Consider the following 20,563-nt stretch of genomic DNA (forward strand, 5'->3'; position numbering starts at 1 on the left):
CTTCTTTAAAAATATTTTTGACACAAAAGAAAAATAAGCCTACTAGGACGAAGTCTCCAAGAAAATTTTTCTTTTTTCTGTAGCAGGATTTAGTATCTTCCCAAATTTAAGGTCAAAAGCCAACAAAAAGAGAATAAAATGGGACAGTCTGAGGTAGATTATCAACAATGGTATTTTTTAAGCCTTTCAAAACACTGGTAAACATAGAAATATTTAGACTTCAATTACATGAAATTCTGTTTCTTCCTTTGGGAGTTTTGAGTTAATAGAAATGATTTCTAAAGGGGTTAACAGATGGCAGTATTTTTGGGTATGATTCCTTGGTTGAATAGATAGCAGCTACAAGGAAAGAAAAAAAAAGAAAAACTTGTATAGACAGAATATCCGAACTCATGTTCTTTCGATTTTTTTGGTGAAAAAAGTTTCACAAATTACAGAAAAAAACTTGTAACTGTGACACATATTATAAGCAATACAAAAATTATGAACATATTTTTAACTCTGATAAAAATAAACTGTTTCGTAGGACAGTAGAATTTTAAATATAGACTCAAGAGTGTTCCTCTATGTTATTTTCTACAAATGTTCCTATTTTGTATTTTAGATACTGAGACATTCGTAGAGAAGTTAAGCGATCATGTTTTAAAAGTATACTATAGAAATATTGGAAAATATTTTTGTCCAGCGGTAGAAAAGAAAATTATGCCCAGGAAAAGTTGAAAATCAACAAAAATCATCACATTAGATATTTCATTAGTAACTCCACCTTTAAAGCTCATGTCCTGGTGACATGCTAATTCCAAAAGGGAAGAACACAAGAGTATTATATAAATCCATAGATCATTGTTGTTTGTCTCTATTTTAGTAAACAAGACATCCAAGCTGATGTGCAAACTCATTCCTGACCTTCTCCCCATGAGAGCACGATGCCAGGTCCCAGGGCAGGCTCAGGTGGCAGGGAAGGAGACGAGGACGAGATGGGAAAGATCTAAAAAAAAAAGGAAAGAGATTCTTTAACTTCTTGAATTGTTCATCAAAGCCTAGGTGGAAAGCTTTCTATAAGAATCGATATCGTGATAGGATTCTCAGTGGAATTATAGTTTGAAATTTGCACGTTTCCTGTTTTCCTACATGAATAGCAGTTCCTCAAAGCATACTTGCCACAGGGTAGAAGGGGCGGAGGAGTCCTTTCTCAGGTCTGTACTCCTGGGCCATCTTGGCAGCAAGCCTTAAGCTCCGCCTTCATTATCAAATCTAACATTACGCAAAATTTACTTGACCCAAGTTGTGTTAAAGCAATCAGATATATGAGCGCTCTTTGTGGACACATTGGGGAGGGGAGAATAGCATTATGTAGTGAAAGGAAGATAACGTCTTGGTGGAGACGTTGCTGAGAACTCAGGTGTCCGGGTTGGTGGTGGGTCTTAATCACATTTTGAAAATGTAAAAAATACTCACAAGGTGGCGTGTGTTCATGGAGCCTTTGGAAATAACAAGAAAGACGTCTTTAAATTGTCCCTGTAATCCAGGGGTGACCCGTGATGAACAGACTGTGTGCCCTGCATAGATTTCCAGCAGACAGGACCTCATCCTCTGTTACGCTTGACTGCCTGGCGTGCCTCAGCGTCAGAGGGTTTACTGCTGCGGGGTTGATGGTATGGTTTTCCAAAGTGCACAAAATGATCAAATAAATACCATCTCAGTTTGTCTTTCCAACTAAACAATCATAGAACAAGCTGCAGATCTTTTAAAAAGATGTTTTCTGTCATGCTCTGCTCGCTCAGCCTTCCTGTGTTCCCAGCACCACCGGGGCAGGGAGCTCAGCCGTCCATTCTGCTTACATGATATGTTGTCTTTCTTTATTTCAAATACCTCTTCTCTTCATCCTCCCTCTCCCAAACCCAGCTTCCTTTGCTAGGTCCTACATACAACATTCCAACCCTTAAGGGACTCCAGTATTTTTCCTTGAAAAAAGTTTTAGCTCTTTTTGCTTTGTTTTTAGGTCTTCCGCATCCTCACCATGATTCTGCTCTGATCTCTAAACTGTGTCACTAGCCCCGGCTTGTGAAAGGGTGACTCCTAGTGCAGATAATGCCTTCATGTTAGGCTGTCACATGTCTGTCACCCATTCCCACCCACAGATCTGACAGTGATGCCTAAATAGACTCCTAAATCTGCCAGCCAAACACCTAGTGCTAAATTCCCCCAAAGTATCTGTTGTCATGAAAAGCCCACTGCTTATTTGCTCTGTAATTAAAATGCTATCATATTGCCAAAACTTTTCTACATGCTACCTTCCAAAAGGGAGTCCATGATGAGCAATGATTTTAATACTTCTTAACTTCACAAATTATTCATTTCATAACTAAGTAGATTACATAGAATTCCTCATTTCCTAATATCAATGTGGTTTTCCTCCGCAGTTTCATATTGATTTCCTTTTTCCTTTGCAGAAGGAGATTGGAAGGTGACTGTTGTCACTGGGGATCTTGAGAATGCCGGCACCGCGGCAACAGTATCCCTTTATGTCTATGGAGAAACGAGATGTTCAGGTCCTATTATTTTGGGATCTGGGAAACACCAGCTGTTTAACCCCAACCATGCAGATATATTCAAGGTAAAATTGATATAACTTTCTTACTAAGACATATTACAAGACACATTCTCTAAGATGGAATAGAGAAAAGTTTTGTTTGTTTGCTTTGGTATTGCGTTTGCATTACATTTTCTCGGTAAACATGAAATCTTTTATTCTGAGGGAGCTGGGAAACAAAAATAATGACAGGAATACAAGACTTTTGTTTCTCCCCCGCTTTTTATTTGTATAAAGTCAACAAAGTATATGAACTTTAGAAAGTTAAAGAGTTAGAGTGAAAACATGTACTCCTAACCTTGCCGTCAAGTCAGATATTTCCATTTGGAATATCTTTTTCGGTCTTTGCCCGTATCCATGGAGCACAGTGCTTTGCTGGAAAGGTGGTCCAGCCTCCACCAAAGGTGGTCCAGGCTAAAGCACGGTCTGAGGCGTCAGATGGCCAAGATTCAAATGCTGACCCTACCTCTTACTGGCATGCTGACCTCTGCAAGTTACTTAACTGCTGTGCGCCTGAATATCACTGACCTCAGAGGGTTACCGTGAGGATTAAATGAATTAATCCGTGGAAAGTGTTCAGAGCAGTACCTGAAATGCTCAATAAATGTTTGCTATTAATATTGTAGCACATAAGCAAATTTGTAGCCCCTGATTTAAAACAAGGAGCTAGTCTTCCCAGTTATAATTTTTATGGATTAAATATTATGTATATGAAATTTACCACTGCATTTACCAAAGGTAGATGAGCACTTCGCTATTGTTGGACATTTAAATGGCTTCTAGGTGTTAGCTGTTATAAATAATGCTGTAACAAAGGCATTTTTTACCGTAGTTTCTTCCTTTTTCTAACCAAAGCTGTCTTATTTCCTTATGACGCGTTCTGAGAAATGGGATTCTCTTGATCTATTCTGACAAAGGACTTTGTAAAAGTGTCTAATTTATAGCACAGTGCCCAGCAAGACATAGTAATTGGTAAATTTTAATTGTTATTAAATCATTACTACACACCCCAAATCATGGTGTTTATTTCTGCCATATGTAGTGTTTAATATCTTTCTTTTTTTTGCCCTGCAGTAAAACTGATGATATATTTAAAAAATTTTTTTAACTTTTTATTTTATATTGGATTATAGTTGATTCACAATGTTGTGTTAGTTTCAGGTGTACAGCAAAGTGATTCAGTTATACATATACCTGTATCTATTCTTTTTCAAATTCTTTTCCCATTTAGGTTGTTACATAATATTGAGCAGAGTTCCCTGGGCTATACAATAGGTCCTTGTTGGTTATCCATTTTAAATATAGCAGTGTGTACATGTCAACCCCAAACTCCCTAAGTATCCCTCCCTCCACCCTTCCTCCCAGTAACCATAAGTTCATTTCCTAAGTCTGTGAATCTTTTAATTAAAATTTCTCAGCACCTTGTTGCAAGCTACCGTATGTGACTGTGGATCTATGTAAGTTATCTTCACTTCTTACCATTTTGTTAAAAGAGCTTTATGAAGATGAATTCACATACCATAACATTCACTTGTTTAAAGTGTACAATTTTTGGTGTTTAATATATTCTCTAAGTTGTACAACCATCACCACGCTCTAATTTGAGAACATTTTCATAACCCTCCCCCCAAAATCCATATGCAATAGCAGTAACTCTCCAACCCCCTATTCTCCAGCCTTTGGAAATCAGTAATTTACGTTCTATCTCCACAGATTGGCCTGTTCTAGATAATTCACATAAATGGAACCATACAACATGGAGTCTTTTGTGTATAGCTTTCTAAAATTTAGCATAATGTTTTAAGGTTAATCCATGTTGTAGCAAGTATCAGTATTTCATATTTTATGGTTAATATTTAATTGTATGGATAGACCACATTTTATATAGCCATTTATCAGTTGATAGGCATTTGGGTTGTTTCTGTTTTTCAGCTATGAATAGGAATAATTATTCGGTATAATGCTGCTATGAACATCCACGCTTTTGTGTGTTATCATTTCTCTTGGGTAGACACCTAGGAGTAGAATTACTGGATCACATAGTAACTCTGTGTTTAACATTTTGAGGAACTGCCAAATTGTTTTCCGAAGTGGCTGAAACATTTTTACATTTTCACCAGCAATGTCTGAGGGCTCTTATTTCTCTGCCTTCTCACGGAAATTTATTATTGTCTGTTTTTTGATCGTGGTGGTCCTAGTGGGTGTGACATGATGTCTCATTGTGGTTTTGAGATGCGTTTCCCTAACGACTAATAATGTTGAGCATCTTTTCATGTGCTGGTTGGACATTTGTATATCTTCACTGGAGAAATGTCTATTCAAATTCTTTGCTCATTTTTAATTGGATTATTTATCTTTTTACTAAAGAATTTGAGTTCTTTATATATTCCGGATATGAGTCTCTTATCACATATGTGACTTATAAATGTTTTTTTCCCATTTTGTGAGTTGTCTTTTAACTTTCTCAATGGTATGGGTTTGAATTACTTCTGGTGTCCTTTCAATTCAACCTAAAGGATTCCCTTTAGTTTCTATTGTAAGGCTGTTCTGCTAGTGATGAATTCTCGGAACGTCTTAATTAGCATGTAGAATTCCTAGTTGACAATTTTTCTTTTGTCTTTTGAAGATGTCGTCCTACCGCTCTCTGATGTTTTCTAAGTCAGATGTTAATTTTATTGAGAATCCCTTGTATGTGATGAGTCATTTTCTTTTACCGCTTCCCATGTTCTCCCCTTATTTTTGGTGTTCAGTAGTTTGACTGTGTTGTGCCTGGAAGTACACAGGCTTCCTGTTGGTTTTCACAGCCACTGTGGTTGCGAGGTTGTTGATTTTTAAGGATATTGTGGAACTGGTGAGAGAAAAATGGAAGTAGATCAAGTTACAGTACACAAACCCTTCTGTTCTTACCAAGGTTTAGAGTTTTCATTGAATAAGTACTCCTCAGATTGTTGCGAGCCTTTGGTTAATTTCCAGAGTTCTTAAAATTTTGATTTCAATCATTTTTGCTATTGCATTTTTGGAGGACTGGATACATGGAGGGACTCAATATGTCATTCCAGAAGTCATGCTCTCCCCTTTATCATATTTTGTTCTATCCTATTAAACTTCTATTCCTCTATGAAATCTTCTATTTATGGCTGTGATTTCTGTAATCTGCTGAAGACAAATAAGAACTGAGCCAATGTAAATATGACTTTGTGCCTATAATATGTCATGTGAACGAATCCATGAAATTTAAGAGCTACCAGCCAAGTAGTGTTGAAACACTGACTATCTCATTACTGTCAGAACAGTGAAAATTTCCCTTTTGTATAACTGGTTCATGTTGTATGTGGCAGTGGGGCAACTGTAATGTTCTCCTGACCCAATCATAGGTCTTGAAGGGAACCTTGATTGTAGGATGGTATAGAGGGTGGAGAAAGATTCTTCCTTCAAAAAAAGGCTGGCAAAATAATGTCAGGCTTTGCAGCAGTTTTGACAGCTACCCTCCGTAGACTACAGAGTCAACCCTATAGGAGCACCTGAAATGTCACTGAGAGACAGGCTGAAAAAATGAGACATCTTTAGAAAAATGACCAAGACAAAATCAGAGCAAGAGTCCATTAGAGCAGAAAGTTTAAAGAGAGCAGGCAGAGAAGAGCTCCTAGACTGTAGGGGCTGGACCTCGTTCAGTTGCTAACTCCTGAATCTTATCCATTGACTGACATAGACGAGACACTCCTGAATATTCATGTTGAAAGCATGAAAGTTTAATGACAATGACTTGGCTGAAATCTGTTGACTATTTGCTCATTTCCCTTGGGGCACTCATTGTTAAATTTCCCTTGCGATCTTTCTCACTTGGAGGGCATCATAAAGGAATCCCATGTATCTTATATGGTTATTATTTGCTTATAAACCTGCCCAGAGATTCAGCTGAGCTTTTCATTGCATTTTTGCAAATTGAAACACTAAATAGTACTCTCTCTCTGTTGCTTGGGAAAAGTTAGTGGCTAAGCCCTTCACTCCTAGAAGGCAGTTTCCTGCTTCTGGTTTACTACTGTATGAAGGCAATTAATTTTGTAGATGAATAGGTTTAATATTTATTAAGAGCTCACAGGGCACTTGCACAATCATTTGAATACCGCTTATGTTCCTAGAATAGAGTGCATCATACATTTTTGCCTTTTTAAGAACAATTTATACCAGCAGGAATTAGAAGACCTCTATTTGAGTTCCAACTCTGACCTTTACTATCTAGGAAATGTGGACAAACCACTTAATGTTTCTAAGCTTTAATTTCCTCCTTTGTAAAATGGGTACAATAATACCTTATAATGCTACTGTACAGATTGAAAGAGTTCACAATTAAAGCACTTTATATAAAGCATAAAACATTCTTGTCTTTATATTCCTGAGGCTGATTCTTAAAATCCTGCCCACAGACTGGGGTAGTCTTCTTGATGGGGTGGGATTTAAGATAATTCTTCCGATGAATGAGGGCAGGAAGGCAGCTTGGCAGATGGCTGGTGGGTGGCTATTGCTGGGATGGGGGTCTGTGCAGAAACACGAGTGGAGGCTACAGGCAGGAGGAAGTGCAGAGGGAGCCCAGACTAGGTTGGCGGCCTGGAGAACGGCAGTGAGTGTGCACGTTAAGAGCAGGAACGTTTCTCTTGGGCCTTTTCACTGTTTACAGGTTAGATGTCTATGCGGATCTACAAATTATTAGCCATTAGCTAAATGGGAGCCAGCATGTCATTTTGATTTTGGCAAAACTCTGTGTGACTTTCTTCTTTATACTTTTCTTTTCTGTTCTCTCCTCTTCCCCTCCATCCTCCTCCTTTTTCGTCTCCTTCTTCTCCTTTTATTTATTTATGTGTTTGTTTATTTATCTTTTGGTGGACCTGAAGCTTGGAATTTGGTGATATTTCACACTGACTGCATCGGGCACGTAGGAATTGCAGCACTAAGCAGTGCCCCGCTGACACGACTGACTCTTCTGTGGATGCCAGATCCTAGGGACAATTTACCTTGATTTTTTTCCTCAGTCACAGAAGTTGAAGTATTTTTGAATGACATCTACATCTCGACCACCAAATTTTCACATGTGAATTGTTACCGAGAAAAGCTGGTGGAGTTGCTCTGCTTAAATACAGAATAAACTTCAGAAACCGAAATCCCAGCACAGAATAAATTACAAAAAGAAGGTAACCACTTTTCAGAGGGAATACATTTTCTCATTCAATGGCTACATATTAAACAAAAAGATTATGGGCCGCAGATAGTAATCAGGTTTTATTTATTGGAGGAATGCCAACAAAGAATGGCTTGACCCTCTCCTTAATTAAGCCAAAAACCTTTGTGAGGAGAAGAGAAAAAGGGCGTTTAATGAAGTCTGCTCTGAGATAGATGTTAGATGTTTGGTAAAGCTGAGACACGAGAGAAGAAAACATCTTTCTCTAGCCCCTCTCTGGGGACCTGGTGAAATGGTGCCTTTTCAGTGACCAGCACCTCGATGTGTGGGCTTCATCACATCCTCTTCTGCCTTTCAAGATGGTGTTCCATCAGCCGTCCTTATTCTTCTCTCCTTTTCAGGATGCTTCTGTTTAACCTCTGCTTTCATTCTACCAACAGGCTTATGCCCCCCTGTTCTCAAAATGACCCTTGTTCTGCTCTGAAACGACTGACCGTTCTCCTCCCCTTCTTTGCAAAACCTTTTGAAATACTAATCTACCCTTCTTGCCTTGTCTCTTTCTCTTCCCATTCTCTCCTAAATCTTTGCTGTTTGGGATTTTCTCCCATCATTCTATTTCGGCCATGTTTTCTAAGATCAGCCGTGAAGCACTAATTTTCCCAGCAGTTGTGATCCTGGGTTGCTGGTCAAAGAATTGTGATAGGTGTGGGTGTCAGGATCAGATCTCCTAGATTCACATTTGAGCCACGTGACCAGCTGTGTATTTGTGAGCAGCTATTTAAAATTTTATCCTCTGTAAAATGGGCAAAAATAACTGCACCTATCTAAGAGTTGTGAGGATTGTGCGGAATATATAAAACCCATGTAAGATGTTTAGCACAGAGTAAACATTCAGAAATTTAAAAATATTTTTATTGCATTTGGAAAGCAAATGAACAAGAGAATTTCAAGAAAGAAGAGGTGACTATTAGGGGGGGAACCCCCCAAAAGATGTTGAAATCTTAACACTTGGTATCTGTGAATGTGACCTTATTTGGAAATAGGGTCTTTGCAGATGTGATTGAGATGTGAATTAACAAGAGGTCATACTGGAAATAAGGCAGGCCCTTGATCCAATGCAATTGGTGTCCTAATAAGAGAGAAGAGTGACACATAGGGAGACGGCTGTGAGGACAGAGACAGATTGGAAGACGGCTGCTGTGAGCCAAGGGTGATGGCCACGACCAGCAGCTAGGAAGAGGCGGGAAGGACTCCGTCCAGAGTCTCAGGCGGAGCACGGCCTTGCCGACAACTGCATTCAGACTTCCGGCCTCCACGACGGTGAGAGAACACGTTTCTATTGTTTTAAGCCGCCCAGCCTGGGGTGCTTTGCTATGGCAGCCCCAGGAAAATAAAACAGTGCCCAGCAGCCAGACGCTTTGCAGGAATGGGGCATGAAAATGGAAAGAAAAAGGATGAAGTCGCCAACAAGGAGGCTATTACTGAGGGAGCTGATAGGGAAGTAAAGAGTCTGTCATGGTGAAGAGAAATGGTGTCTGTAGATGTGGGGCCTTTCCCCTTACGCTTATTGGTTGAAGAGAATCAGGAGATTAGACGGAGGCACGACAGGGTAAAGAGTAGGGCTTTGACAGGAAAAGGAGGTTGTCCACTTTTCAGTGGGAGGAGAAGGCGTCAGGGGAGAGACGTTTTTTACATCGAATTGCTGGAGAGCTGCCGCAAGTCTTAGAGCTAGACCCCTTGAAGGGCAGAGTGACCCACTGATTTAACTGCCACCAAAAGCACAGCTGGAAGAATAGGTTTCATAAACGGGGAGGGCACCTCTTTAGAAGCATTGAGACTAGAAATTAGGATAAGAAGTAGATGTAATGACAAATGTTAAGATGGAAATAAAGTGTAATTAGTTAGGCCATAACACTTGTTTTGAAAATGTGAATTTGTTCCAATATGATTGATATATTAAGGAACAATTTGAGCATAACTAGAATTTCACATGTGTTAATTATGCATAAGATATCCACAAGAAACACAGAAAACTCCACCCAACTGAACCAGGTCACAAGGGAGTATAGAAACTACACACACACACACACACGCATCTCAGGCATCTACCTCTATCTCAGTTCACTGTCTGTCATATCTGTCCATATCTGGTGTTAAAAATTTCCTTCCAATTTCTGATAACACTCCTTCCACCACTTGACTATAACTCACCAGCTGCATTTCTTTCCACACGCCTTCCACGGGTAAATTTCATGTTTTTTTCAGGGTAAAGTGCAACATCTATTGCAGTCCTTACATAGTTCTTAACCATTAACATGCATGAGACTGACTACCACTTTGATTAGGTATCTATCCTTTTTTTATGTCACTGATGGAGTTTTTGAGTGTTGTTCCCCAACCGCACGTTTTCCCAGAAATATTGTGATTTTTACCGTACAATTTTGTGGTGTGGTGATTTTTTGGTGGAAACTGAAATCCTTGCATTGCTGTAAGACTGGCTCATCCTCCCAGCCAGCACCAGGAGGAAACCTTTCTTAGTGTTCTCCCCAGTCTTCCCTGCAAATGCCTGATGGGTCTCCTGGAGCAAACGCCTGCGAGGAGGTGAAACTCTTGAGACAGTTCCCACCTAGCTTTTAGCATTTGTTCCAAATTCCTAGGGGAATTACTTTACTGACTTATATGACACCTGTTGGCATCGGCTCCACATAAGGAAATATTTAAGTCCTGTCTCTCTATGTCTCTCCCTAGATTTTGGGTTAGTTTTTTGGGTGAGTTCTCAAGAAAAGTTATTAATTTACAGTTTGTCTAGGCTTTTATTTCTTGTAAAGATGAGAGTGACACTCTTTCCAACTCTCTACATCTCTGAGCTCATATATATGTGTAGGTAGATTTATTTATTTCTGTTTTGTTAGTTCTTTTAGGACTACAGTCACTAAAGAGCTAAAGATAAAATTTTAATTTTCCAGTGAGGAAAATAAGATGTTCTAACAAACATAATGTTCCATTTTCTCTGAGAAGAGAATAAATATATTGTAACGAGAAATTAAAGTCATGTTCAAAAAAGAACTTCTAAATAATAAAGGTAAAATAGCCTTGGAATGATATTTGTTTTCTTCTTCTTTGACAATATTAAACAATAGCTGGGGCATTTTTAATATGTCTTGATTTAGATGAAACCAACCTTTAAGTAATATCATTTACTTTTAAACTTATAAATAGACCATTTAAACATAATGTTCAATAGAAAGTATTAGACATTTAAGAATATAGGCTTTCTTAGGGGGGACCTTCAAGATGGCAGAGGAATAAGACATGAAGATCACCTTCCTCCCCACAAATACATCAGAAATACATCTACGTGTGGAACAACTCCTACAGAACACCTACTGAACGCTGGCAGAAGACCTCAGACTTCCCAAAAGGAAAGAAACTCCCCACGTACCTGGGTAAGGCAAAAGAAAAAAGAAAAAACAGAGACAAAAGAATAGGGACGGAACCTGCACATCTGGGAGGGAGCTGTGAAGGAGGGAAAGTTTCCACACACTAGAAGCCCCTTCGTGGGTGGAGACGGGGGTGGGGGATGGCAGCGGGGGAAGCTTCGGAGCCACGGAGGAGAGCGCAGCCACAGGGGTGCAGAGGGCAAAGCGGAGAGAGTCCCGCACAGAGATTGTTGCCAACCAGCACTCACCAGCCTGAGAGGCTTGTCTGCTCACCTGCCAGGGCAGGTTGGGGCTGGGAGCTGAGGCTCAGGCTTTGGAGGTCAGACGCCAGGGAGAGGACTGGGGTTGGCGGCGTGAACACAGCCTGAAGGGGCTAGTGTGCCACAGCTAGCCGGAAGGGAGTCTAGGAAAAGGTCTGGACCTGCCTAAGGGGCAAGAGACCATTGTTTCGGGGTGCGCGAGGAGAGGGGATTCAGAGCACCACCTAAACAAGCTCCAGAGACAGGCGTGAGCTTCGGCTATTAGCGTGGACACCAGAGATGGGCATGAAATGCTAAGGCTGCTGCTGCAGCCACCAAGAAGCCTGTGTGCAAGCACAGGTCACTATCCACACCTCCCCTCCTGGGAGCCTGTGCAGCCCGCCACTGATATTTATAGGACATTCCATCCAAAACAACAGAATACACTTTCTTCTCAAGTGCTCATGGAACATCCTCCAGGATAGATCACATTTGGGTCACAAGTCAATCCTTGGTAAATTTAAGAAAATTGAAATCATTTCAAGTATCTTTTCCGACCACAATGCTATAAGACTAGATATCAATTACAGGAAAAAACTGTAAAAAATACAGACACATGGAGGCTAAACAATACACGACTAAATAACCGAGAGATCACTGAAGAAATCAGAGAGGAAATCAAAAAATACCTAGAAACAAATGGTAATGAAAACACGACGACCCAAAACCTATGGGATGCAGCAAAAGCAGTTTTAAGAGGGAAGTTTATAGCAATACAATCCTAACTAAAGAAACCAGAAACATCTCAAATAAACAACCAAACTTTACACCTAAAGCAATCAGAGAAAGAAGAACAAAAAAACCCCAAAGTTAGCAGAAGGAAAGAAATCATAAAGATCAGATCAGAAATAAATGAAAAACAAATGAAGGAAACAGTAGCAAAGATCAATAAAACTAAACCCTGGTTATTTGAGAAGATAAACAAAATTGATAAACCATTAGCCAGACTCATCAAGAAAAAAAGGGAGAGGACTCAATAGAATTAGAAATGAAAAAGGAGAAGTAACAACTGACACTGCAGAAATACAAACGATCATGAGAGATTACTACAAGCAACTCTATGCCAATAAAATGGACAACCTGGAAGAAATGGACAAATTCCATTAAGTTTCTAATGAAACTTAAAAGCTTTTGCACAGCAAAGGAAACCTTAAACAAGATGAAAAGACAACCCTCAGAATGGGAGAAAATATTTGCAAACGAAGCAACTGGCAAAGGATTAATCTCCAAAATTTACAAGCAGTTCATGCAGCTCAATATCAAAAAAACAAACAACCCAATCCAAAAATGGGCCGAAGACCTAAATAGACATTTCTCCAAAGAAGATATACAGATTGCCAACAAACACATGAAAGGATGTTCAACATCACTAATCATTAGAGAAATGGAAATCAAAACTACAATGAGGTATTACCTCACGCTGGTCAGAATGGCCATCATCAAAAAATCTACAAACAATAAATGCCAGAGAGGGTGTGGAGAAAAGGGAACCCTCCTGCACTCTTGGTGGGAATGTAAATTGATACAGCTACTATGGAGAACAGTATGGAGATTCCTTAAAAAACTAAAAATAGAACTACCATATGATCCAGCAATCCCACTACTGGGCATATACCCTGAGAAAACCATAATTCAAAAAGAAGCATGTACCACAATGTTCATTGCAGCACTATTTACAATAGCCAGGACATGGAAGCAACTTAAGTGTCCATCGACAGATAAATGGATAAAGAAGATGTGGCACATATATACAATGGACTATTACTCAGCCATAAAAAGAAATGAAATTGAGTTATTTTTAGTGAGGTGAATGGACCTAGATTCCCTCATACAGAGTGAAGTAAGTCAGAAAGAGAAAAGCAAATACCGCATGCTAACACATATATATGGAATCTAAAAAATAAAAGGTTCTGAAGAACCTAGGGGCAGGATGGGAATAAAGATACAGTCCATTCTCTAATGGACTTCAGGACATGGGGAGGGGGAAGTGTAAGCTGGAATGAAGTGAGAGAGTGGCATGGACATATATACACTACCAAATGTAAAATAGATAGCTAGTGGGAAGCAGCTGCATAGCACAGGGAGATCAGCTTGGTGCTTTGTGACCTCCTGGAAGGGTGAGATAGGGAGGGTGGGAGGGAGACACAAGAGGGAGGGGGTATGGGGATGTATGTATACGTATAGCTGATTCACTTTGTTATAAAGCAGAAACTAACGCACCATTTTAAAGCAATTATACTCCAATAAAGATGTTAAAAAAAAGAAAAAAATGAGAAAGAAGCTTGAAAGGCATGAAATTCACATGGATAATATGAAATCATAAGTAATTATGCAATTATAATTATGTCTAATAATTACAGAGCATTTACTATGTACCATGCACTATTGTAAGGGCTTTATATATATTGTCTTTTAATTTTTACTATAGTCTTGTGAGGTAGGTGCCATTAGTAACCTCATTTTATAGAGGTAGAGAATGAGGCATAGACCAGTTAAATTGCTTGTCCAAGGTCACTAACCTAGTAAATAGCAGAGCTGGGTTTCAAGAGCGTTTGTAATCTTAACCTCTATGCTTATGGCCTCTGGAGACCCTGAGATTTAACATTTCTGTCCTCCCTGGACAATGTGGAAAAACTAGCTCGGTCAATTATGCAACACTCAGGGACGTTTCTTAGAAATTAACTCAACCTCTCGTTTAGGTATTAATCATAGCAATATTCTATAAGTTAGTTGCTTTAACATGTGTTAATTAATGATCCCACACTCTTCACAATAGAATCTTTTAAATAAACAAACATCTTGCAATTTATATATAGGGAAAGATTACCTAAAGCAGAGACCATTAAACAATTGTGAATATAGAGTACTGGTTCTCTCCATTAATGGATGGCATTAAGTTAGAGTCCAACAAGCAACCTGGACATGGCAGATTAACTTTAAAAAACATAATCATTATAAAAGAATTTCAATAATATAGACAGAATAAAATATGTATCAAGATTTTCTAATTACAAAAAGTAGAAAAAATAAACTCATAGAGATGAAGTATTAATTTTTTGTAATTAATTTTTTGTAAGTTTTTGTAACCAGTAATTGCTTTCTTACTGGTTAAAGTTTAATAAAAGTAGAAGTACAATTATATATATAAAAAAGAATATAGGCTTTTTAATGAGAAAAAGAAACAAAATGAGAAATACCTTCAAATATAAATTTGGAGTAGGGAGACCAGAAAATCCCTGTCAAACTTGAGAAAGGTAGGATAAAACCCAAACAAAATATTTCATTCAGTTTTTCAATAAGCATTTTAGGAAGACCAAATTTTTTCTTCTTTTTAAAGATAGGGTCTTCAAAGGATATTATTTATGTAAATGTAGTTCAGCAAGTGCTTATAGAGTGCTTATAGAGTTATTATATATTATATATATATATTATATATATATACCATATACATAACTTATAAAATACTCTATTATATACAGAATATTTTTGATCCTGTGCTAAGACCTCTGAAAGTTACAGAACTGTGAAATAAGGAACTATCCCATTGAAGAGAAAGGACATTTACACATGAAACAGATAAGAAGACAGAAATTTTATGAGTTAGTACCCCATTGAACAGTAAAGATAAAAAATGCTATAGGTGCTCAGAGAGAGGATGTACAGTTCTCTCTTGGGACTGTCCTTGGAATACTTACCATCATAGATACTTAAGGAAGGGCTCATGTATTCCCCCTCCATTTCCTTTCCTGTATTTCTACTACAAATATTCCTTGTTTTTAAAAAATTGTTGCCAGTAATGGATGAGGAAGACCATTTAGTATCTCAAGGGGAGATGGCTAGTTCTCGCTCTCAGACAACACTGTTGTTAAGGTTACTGAATGCTGTGCGGAACCCAAAATAAACTGGGGCACATCAATTTGTTACCTTTGTCTTTAAAGTCTGATTTGCCACAAAATTAGGTTTTTGAGAGAAAACTAATCCAAACAAGCAGATTCTCAGTGGCAGAGATGTCTCATTCTTGTCTGCCTGATAGAGTATCGAAATTAATATTTATGGACCACCCGCAAAGGGCCAGGTTTGTGTGGAATATTCTACGTACGACATTTAATTAAATTTTCTCCACCTGCCAGGATGCAGGCTACAAAATAACAGGTAACTAGAAAAGAGCAATGGGCACAGACTTTTGTGAGTCTAGGTATGCAAAGTATATCAGCCTTTCATTATATCACGTTGTCCATACGTTTAGAGACTGAGGTACTCTTAACAGATTTCAAAGAACAGGCCAGGGGGTATCACTCATCCTTCAAAGAGAAAACTCTTCTAAACTGGGAATAATATTTTCCTCTTTTTAGTCGGAAGTCATCATGGTAGTTACTGGTTAGAGACGTCCCTCGCTAAAATGTGCCACAACCTAGGCCATCATATCACTAATCCATTCACTCCTTCGACTGCACGGGTATAAATTATGACGTATTGGATATGTTTTAAATCATGGGGATGTGATGTACAGCAGGGCGACTATACTTAATAATACTGTATTGTATATTTCAAAGTTGCTAAGGGAATAAATCTTAAAATTTTTCAACACAAGAAAACATCCATAATTATGTATGGTGACAAATAACTAGACTTATAGTGTTGATCATTTTGCAATATATACAAATATCAAATCATTATGTTGTACACCTGAAACTCATATAATGTTATATGTCAGTTATACCTCAATTAAAAACAGTTAACCATCATAGCCATGAAACTTCTTCATCAACCAAATGAAGAGGAGGTTATGGGATGCGGAGTTCACTGAGGTACAATAAAGCTCTCGCTTGTCCCAGAATCAGGAGCGAAATGTTTGCCACTTGGTGATCCCTCAGTAAGTGCATGGAGGTTTGCGCCATCCCATTAACTAGGCTGCCCTCCCCGCACATCTGTCCACAAGGTGGTCTTAGGATGCCTGGCGCGAATGGTCAGAGATGGCCTTGCTTCTAGGTCTTGTCCAGCATCCCTCGGCTGTCAATAGTGTGAAGGTGGACATATCTGCATCCCCTCACATCCTGCACAGATTTGCCATCAGCCTAAGCTTTGGATGGCTTTGATTTAATACTGAGGTTCGTAACTTGTGGGAGGGTCATAGTCCTGATCTTCTGAGGTCACTTGATTATATCACGGATTAAGACACCTGGTTGGTCATTACAGATCATGCTTGCAGCTTCATAAATCTTTTCAATGAATCAAGGAGATGTGAGCAAGGCTCTCTTTCCTATTCTTTATTTTTCATTTGTATTCATTCTTTTACCATTTCTTTCTTAAAACTCTGACAAGGGTCTGGTGCACAGTTGTTGACGTACATTTGTTGAGCTCTCTGAAAAGTCAGTCATTGTGTTACCAGGAGACCCTTGATGGCCACGCTCCATTCAACCTAGATCAACTTCACAGAGTCCAGCAAAGCTTCAAGTTCCTTCTGTGCCAATATTATCTGTCCCATTGCATAAATAATGAATAAATCTCATTTTATAATGCTAATGAAGAATATGAGCTCTCCAGGAAGCTAAAAGCTTGAGTTCTAGCATATATTTGAATAGCTTTTAATTTATCCAAGTGATTTCGCTCCGTCCTTCAACCTTTGTTACTTAAGACTTTACCCACATCTTCCCGTCTTTATTTCTAAACTCTGGGCAATGACATTTGCTTCCTTCACTGCCTTTCCCAGGAAAGAATGTGGGTCTACACAAGATCGAATGTGCTCTTATTAACTTGGAGATAGTTCTGAAGTTTAGAAGTACGTACGGCTGGTTAACACCTTATGCGGTCGTAAATAAGCAGCTCATCTGCTTTCTCATACCTTCTCTGTCTTCATTCTGCAATGCAAACCTTGGATCAGGATCAGTGGGAGTTATGTTTCTGCTTCCAAAAGAGGCCTAATTCTCACAGGACATCAAAATAGCCTGCTGAGATAGTATTAGCGACAGGGATTCAGGGGAAGAGATGGAGTCTGCAGCTGGCATTTGAAAGATGTAAAAGACAGATTCGTGCAGTATGTAAGTAGTTGGTGACTGTGTTGTTCAGAAAAGCCTTAAATTCAAACATATTCTCTGTATTTATTTCAACCTTATGCCAGGAAGACAGGCTGTATATAAAGATGACTGTTTCTTTTACAGCCATTGTACTGTAAAAGAAATAAAAATCTATTCTGTTTGGTGACTTTGCTAAGGGAAAAGAAAACAGCACTCTCTCCTAGAGCAAATTGTGCAATCTACTTTGATACTGAGAACTGCACGCCTGACATTTGCAGTGACATTTGCCATCGTTAGGTGGATGCTGGAAATTAAGTAGCAACTTCAACTGTATTACTTCAGGTGGGATTAAGACCGTCACTTGTGATGCAGTGTGAGAGTGAGAGCATTTTCCCCTGAACTGCATCGTGAACGGGGGTGCTGAAACACGCTTGACAGTGTTCTAGTTGGCAAATGCTAGCATTTTAATAAGTCAGTACTGCCGGGAGTTCGATGTAAGAGCTCATCTGAAAGTGAAATAAACTGACGAAAACTCAGACCAGTGGACACTGTCACCATCCTCGACAAAGTGTACATGCGAGTCTGGAGCTCATATATGAGTAACCTTTCAAAATAATGCACACGTCTGATCACATGCTCTAGTGAACGCCATGAAAATCCCTGCCATGGTTTTCGGAGAGGAATAAACATAATTTATATTTGGCATCAGCATGAACTGGTAATTATCTTGGGATAAAAAATACTAAGCAATATTTTAAAATCACTTGCGTGCTGGAGAGCTCTGCTTCCCATAAAACAATCAGTGAGAGGAGATGGAAACTAAGGTGATTATTTAGATCTCAGCATAAGATTTTTAGGAGAGGTGTTTTCTGAACATTTGAAATACTTAGTCCTGTTTGGGGGCAATTGTTTCCTTACAGCTAGTCGCTGATCACTTTTTAAATAGATTTTTAAAAGCTCCGCGATTCTATCTTTTGCCTTTGGCCATTGTTTATTATTATTATTATTAAATCTGATTGTCCAAGTGTTGTTCCTGGAGAATATTCAAATCCCCTTCAAAGGCATGGAGCCTCTTAAAACTAACCATATATTGAATTATTTTTTCCCTTCTGTTGGAAAACAGTTGGAAATAAGTTGACTGTTAACTATTGCTCCCAAGTAAGTCCCACCAAGATCCCTGTGTTCCTTTCTCAGAGAGATAAACTTCACATTATTGCAACACATGACACAGGTAATGCTTGCACAGTTCCTGTGGAGAATCCCTGTTCAAACGCTGTGCTGGTTACTGTTTTATGTTGCTTCTGGAGAGGAAAGAAGGGCCTGCCCAACATGACGTAGAAGATTCACACTGCATGTCACCACTGCCCATCACAGAGAAGGGCGTGGAAGGTGGCACCAACCCCCTCCCCAGCTTTAAAGCAGGACCTGTTATCTGGCCAAATCTTTATTTCTGCCACTCCCAATGGTAAGAGGTTCAAATCTGTGCAAATGCATTGGAAAAAAGGATGCAAAACACATGCGGAGAGCCAAATCCAGGGTGGTTCTCTTTGTCCATTTGGGCTGTTATAGCGAAGAATGGTCTCTAGGTCCCTTGCTACCATGAGATGCCCTCCTCCTTGCTTATTCTGAAAGAGCCAAAGTAAGTCCAGGCTTAGAGCAGGAGAAGCCCCTCATTTTGACAAGCACGTCGTGTGAGGGTCCATCCATTTTGCTTTGTGTGACATGCATTGTGTGGCTTTCCTTGTAATTGTTGCTGCTTCCACCTAAGCCAGACTTGTCCTTATTATAGGGCCCCCTGCCAGGATCACCCCCAAACCCACCTTCAGCATATTCTCATCAGCGCTATTTGCAATTTTAATAATAAAACATGACATTCCTTGAACTCTAGATGCGCTTAAGTCAACATTTTGTGTTTCTCCACAGCCCTTCCTTCAGCATCACCTCCTGCCAGACATGGGCCCTCAAATATCTGTGAAGTGGGTAAACTTGAGACTGCTAGTGAGTTTAAACACATATTTCAAAATTTAGATGTCCTTATGGGTGGAATCCACAGATTCAAAAGGTTGTGGTAGGGAACCCTAAAGTTTCCAGGTTTTAATTGATTCCAGTTTAGGGCTTGATCTTGATGGTTTTCATGGAATCCAGGATTGTACAGATAAGTCCAAATGGGTTGCCCACTGACAACGTGCTTCCTCTCTTCCTGGTACCCAGCGAGGTTGGGGACAGAGCTCAGTCATAATTGAATCAAAGCATTTTATAGAAAAAAGTACTTGTGGAGTCAGTTTTAGGAACAGTCTGTATCCTGTTCTTTAAAACTGGTCTGTAAATTACAGAGTGGCACAACTGTGTGATAGTGAGACCAAGAGAGAAACTCACAGAAGTCATCAACACCACAAGAAATATGGACATTTATAAGATTTTTGTTTTCTTATAAAATGCACATGTTGGCTCCAATCATATGATAATACACAGATTAATGTTCAAAACATCTCATCAGGACTTCCCTGGTGGTGCAGTGGTTAAGAATCCGCCTGCCAATGCAGGGGACACGGGTCCGAGCCCTGTTCTGGGAAGATCCCACAGGCCTCAGAGCAACTAAGCCCGTGCGCCACAACTACTGAGCCCGTGTGCCACAACTACTGAGCCCACATGCTGCAACTACTGAAGCCCACTTGCCTAGAGCCCGAGCTCCACAACAAGAGAAGCCACCGCAATAAGAAGCCCGCGCACTGCAACGAAGAGTAGCCCCCGCTCACCACAACTAGAGAAAGCCCACGCACAGCAACGAAGACCCAACGCAGCCAAAAATAAATAAATTTAGAAAACAAACAAGCAAACAAAAAAAATCTCATCCTCAGGACTGGCTTCTCAATAATCAACCTTAGAAACATCTATAAGGTTATTAGGTCTTCAGTTCCATTTGTTTTCCTTTGTCTCATAAATACGTGTTAATTTTTGTCTCAAGCATAAAAGTAGATTGTAGACTCTTTTACATGACTCCAATTTTCTCTCTCTTCCTCCCTCCCTCTCTTTTTTATATCTAC

At 39.3% G+C, this 20,563-nt stretch overlaps 1 pseudogene across 1 annotated transcript in view; it reads left to right on the forward strand.

Annotated features, from left to right (window-relative positions):
* LOC309646748 (lipoxygenase homology domain-containing protein 1-like) overlaps positions 1-20,563 on the forward strand; it is a 135,446-nt pseudogene that overhangs the window by 41,597 nt on the left and 73,286 nt on the right. Inside the window, exon 2 of the transcript XR_014268650.1 lies at positions 2,454-2,617. The product of XR_014268650.1 is annotated as a lipoxygenase homology domain-containing protein 1-like (transcript). The remainder of the gene's footprint in view (positions 1-2,453; positions 2,618-20,563) is intronic.

Source organism: Balaenoptera physalus, assembly GCF_965194825.1.
Source record: "Balaenoptera physalus genome assembly, chromosome: 17".
NCBI classification, from domain to species: Eukaryota; Metazoa; Chordata; class Mammalia; order Artiodactyla; family Balaenopteridae; genus Balaenoptera; species Balaenoptera physalus.